The sequence below is a fragment of the Coregonus lavaretus genome, assembly GCF_964263955.1.
Source record: "Coregonus lavaretus genome assembly, contig: HAP1_SCAFFOLD_8593, whole genome shotgun sequence".
Lineage (NCBI taxonomy): Eukaryota > Metazoa > Chordata > Actinopteri > Salmoniformes > Salmonidae > Coregonus > Coregonus lavaretus.
Window position 1 is genome coordinate 7,848 of NW_028160136.1, and position 4,653 is coordinate 12,500.

Below are 4,653 nucleotides of genomic sequence, written 5' to 3' on the forward strand. Positions count from 1 at the left end.
GAAAGTGCCAAATGGTTTGATGAAGTTATTTGTCCATATGTGGAAGAGGACAGGGTTCTAACCAGTGACAGGACTAGACTAGTTAACAGGAGAGTAACCATTGGAGAGAGTCTTCTCTCTCCCCCTTTCGGACGCCATTTTAAAACATCTCCCTGAGAGAGAAGAGCAACAAGGAGCTGTGGTTGGGTGCATTGTGACGTCTGACAGGGAAAATAACAAACATCAGCAAAAAACAGGAACATTAAAAATCCCCAAACCCTGATGATAAACTGTACGTAGCCCTGAAAATCCAGATTACACAAAAAGTGAATGTGAAAAATCCTAATCAGGATCCCCCATTAGAACATGTTGATATAGGACTGTTTCTATGACAACAGCGCAACAACAAAAACATTAAACATTAAATTGTTAAATAATATAATTTATTCAATTTCAGCATTTGTTTTCTTTTAAGACATCAAAAAATAAATAAAGATTTAGTAAGCGGCCTCTGTTGTCAAACAGATATATCATTTCTACCGGCATCATCTGTATAGAATGTATTTCTTCATATTATATACAGAGATTACACATATTATTATTATATTATATCATATTATATACAGATACACGTCACACAAAACATTTTACATTTTTAGTCATTTAGCAGACACTCTTATCCAGAGCGATTTACAGGAGCAATTAGGGTTAAGTGCCTTGCTTAAGGGCACATCGACAGATTTTTCACCTAGTCGGCTCTGGGATTAGAACCAACGACCTTTCGGTTACTGGCACAACGCTCTTACCCACTAACACTGTACAGTGCTGTTGACAACAAATAAATACTCACATTTCTAACTGGAACCCAGTAAGGATGTAAGTAGACAGACCTTTAGCAATAACTCAGTTACATCACAGTAACCACTATAGACGTTATGACATAAAGTCAACAAAAAGCATTTCATTAAAGCCATTAAATTACTACATTACCTCTAAATACTTTGCTGTTTGATTCCTTTTATATAGATTTTATATCATGAAATAAAAAAAAATATGGTTTTGTATACCCAACATTGAATTAATTAATATTAGCTGCATGTATTGTATTGTTACAGTGCTGTAAATCGACTACCTATTTGTGTATATATTTTCTACTCAACATGGTAATAGGGTATTTGTTTTTCTGAAGGGACATTACATGTTTGAAATAACCTCTTGATGGGTGGCCATCTATACTAGGATATAATTCACAGTAACAGTGTTGTGGGGAAATCCATTTGAATTCGATAAATTTTTTTGAGAGCATCCCTTTCGATTTTTAAAACAAAACTTTTACTTGACATGTTTTGTCCATGGGAAGAAGTGGTCAGAAGGTGAGGAAACAATAGGGACCCAACTGTGTCCTTTCATCCCCCAGACGGTGACCAGGGAGAGAGAGTTCCAGGTCTTCTACACGCCAGAAGGGCGGTCCGTTCTCCAGTGGTTGACACATGCAGCAGCAACAGTAGCCCTTGTCTCTTTTCAACGAACGTTCTGCAATGGTGTTCTCTTACCTCCATGGTTACACCACGGCTCCAGGAGACGAACCGTATGTTCCCAGACGTTCCGGTTTTTGAAGGTCAGGGGTCAGAGGTCAGGGGTTAGTCCAGGGTCTCGCGGGTGGGGGCCGTCTTCAGGACTGGATTCGTCCTCCTCGGCCAGAGTGTCTCTGCGGGTGAACGCGGCCGCCAGCTGAACGCTGAGCCGCGGTTTGGCGGGCGCCATCTCAGACAGCACGATGTTGTTACGGTTGACCAGCGACGTCTTGTCCATGTTCTCTATGCTGTGCTTGGCCAACACCGCGTCCAGGAAGTCATACTTGGGCAACAGCTTGCCACTCTCAAACAGGTACTTGGCCAGGTAGGAGAAAGCCACGTTGCCCAGGAAGGAGGCCAGCATGGAGACGGTCTTAAAGGGGAACTTCTGCACCACTATCTGATCCGTCTCTCCAGTCAGATGATGGGTCCTCTCCTCCAGCCGCCAGCCGGGGTAGTAGATGAAAGGGGGCAGTGAGAGGTAGGGCTCCCCTCCTCCGACCCTCAGGATCAGGCCGAAGACGTAGGCGGCCACGGAGCCGTACGTGTTGGTCCCCTTGACGAAGAGGACGGAGATCAGCTGAGGAAAGATGATGACGTAGACCAGGTCAGAGCTCAGGTACCACAGCCCGTACACCGTCCCCGTTAGCAACGCCATCGCCGTGGCCAGGCCCCCGAACACAAAGATGGTGACGCGCATCACCCACACGATCTCGGTGTCCGATGCCTGGGAGAGGGGGGGGGGGGGGGGGGAATACAACGTTACACACACACACACACACACACACACACACACACCAACACAGAGAACAGTGGTTCAACTATTTCTATGATGATGGTATGTAGTAAATTGAGGGGTTTTTTTGGGGTCCCGCACCCTCCAGCTCACCGATTGGCGGAAGGCCAGCTGGTAGATGTTCCGAGCGAACATGGAGCTAGCTGACAGGATGGAGGAGTCGGCGGATGACATCACAGCTGCAGAGACCGCCCCCAGGCCGAAGAAGGAGACGAAGGGAGGACAGAGGTACTGGAGGACTATGGGTAATATCATGTCCGCCTGGTCCCTCTCCTTAGGAGGCACAGCTCCATACGCAGTCTGGTTCCAGTCTGAGGAACGCCACGAACACAACATACAGTTTGGAAACTGGGAACCCACAGCCGTGTCTAAAGAACTCCCTTTCTTTGGTTCCAGTCTGAGGGAACGCCACGAACACAACATACAGTTTGGAAACTGGGAACCCACAGCCGTGTCTAAAGAACTCCCTTTCTTTGGTTCCAGTCTGAGGGAACGCCACGAACACAACATACAGTTTGGAAACTGGGACCCCCCAGCTGTGTCTAAAGGATTCCCTTTCTTTGGTTCCAGTCTGAGGGACGCCACGAACACAACATACAGTTTGGAAACTGGGAACTACAGCTGTGTCTAAAGGACTCCCTTTCTTTGGTTCCAGTCTGAGGGACGCCACGAACACAACATACAGTTTGGAAACTGGGAACCCACAGCTGTGTCTAAAGGACTCCCTTTCTTTGGTTCCAGTCTGAGGAACGCCACGAACACAACATACAGTTTGGAAACTGGGAACTACAGCTGTGTCTAAAGGACTCCCTTTCTTTGGTTCCAGTCTGAGGAACAATACACACAACACAGTCAGGAACCCAGAACCAAGAACTTAGAACCAGAAAAAAACAGGGCAGACAGTGGTCAAACTAAGGAACCTACTGAAGAACTACAACCGTGGAAGACACAATGGTCAAAGGAACCTGCTGAAGAACTACAACCGTGGAAGACACAATGGTCAAAGGAACCTACTGAAGAACTACAACCGTGGAAGACACAATGGTCAAAGGAACCTACTAAAGAACTACAACCGTGGAAGACACAATGGTCAAAGGAACCTACTGAAGAACTACAACCGTGGAAGACACAATCCTACTGAAGAACTACAACCGTGGAAGATACAATGGTCAAAGGAACCTACTGAAGAACTACAACCGTGGAAGACACAATGTTCAAAGGAACCTACTGAAGAACTACAACCGTGGAAGACACAATGGTCAAAGGAAACTACTGAAGAACTACAACCGTGGAAGACACAATGGTCAAAGGAACCTACTGAAGAACTACAACCGTGGAAGACACAATGGTCAAAGGAACCTACTGAAGAACTACAACCGTGGAAGACACAATGGTCAAAGGAACCTACTGAAGAACTACAACCGTGGAAGACACAATGGTCAAAGGAACCTACTGAAGAACTACAACCGTGGAAGACACAATGGTCAAAGGAACCTACTGAAGAACTACAACTGTGGAAGACACAATCCTACTGAAGAACTACAACTGTGGAAGACACAATGGTCAAAGGAACCTACTGAAGAACTACAACCGTGGAAGACACAATCCTACTGAAGAACTACAACTGTGGAAGACACAATGGTCAAAGGAACCTACTGAAGAACTACAACCGTGTCTTAAGAACTTGTGTGTCAGGTCAGAAAGACCAGTGTGGAACCTCCATAACAGTACAACCCTACTGCAGCCTTTTAGATGATGACAAACAGTCATGTGACAGCATGTCTGCTGCTCACCATCACTGGACATAGTCCTACTGTAACTATATATCATTCCCTTAACGTATCATTTCACCTCCCATCACTGGACATAGTCCTACTGTAACTATATATCATCCCCTTAACGTATCATTTCACCTCCCATCACTGGACATAGTCCTACTGTAACTATATATCATTCCATTAACGTATCATTTCACCTCCCATCACTGGACATAGTCCTACTGTAACTATATATCATTCCCTTAACGTATCATTTCACCTCCCATCACTGGACATAGTACTACTGTAACTATATATCATCCCCTTAACGTATCATTTCACCTCCCATCACTGGACATAGTCCTACTGTAACTATATATCATCCCCTTAACGTATCATTTCCCCTCCCATCACTGGACATAGTCCTACTGTAACTATATATCATCCCTTAACGTATCATTTCCCCTCCCATCACTGGACATAGTCCTACTGTAACTATATATCATCCCTTAACGTATCATTTCACCTCCCATCACTGGACATAGTC

The 4,653-nt window shown here is 45.2% G+C and overlaps 1 pseudogene across 1 annotated transcript in view; it reads right to left on the reverse strand.

The window, feature by feature from the left end:
- Positions 1–1,619: 1,619 nt before the first annotated feature.
- Positions 1,620–4,653, reverse strand: part of LOC311122095 (high-affinity choline transporter 1-like) — a 9,632-nt pseudogene continuing 6,598 nt past the window's right edge. Inside the window, exons 7-8 of the transcript in view lie at positions 2,443–2,660; positions 1,620–2,280 (exon numbers count right to left, since the gene is read on the reverse strand). The product of the transcript in view is annotated as a high-affinity choline transporter 1-like (transcript). The remainder of the gene's footprint in view (positions 2,281–2,442; positions 2,661–4,653) is intronic.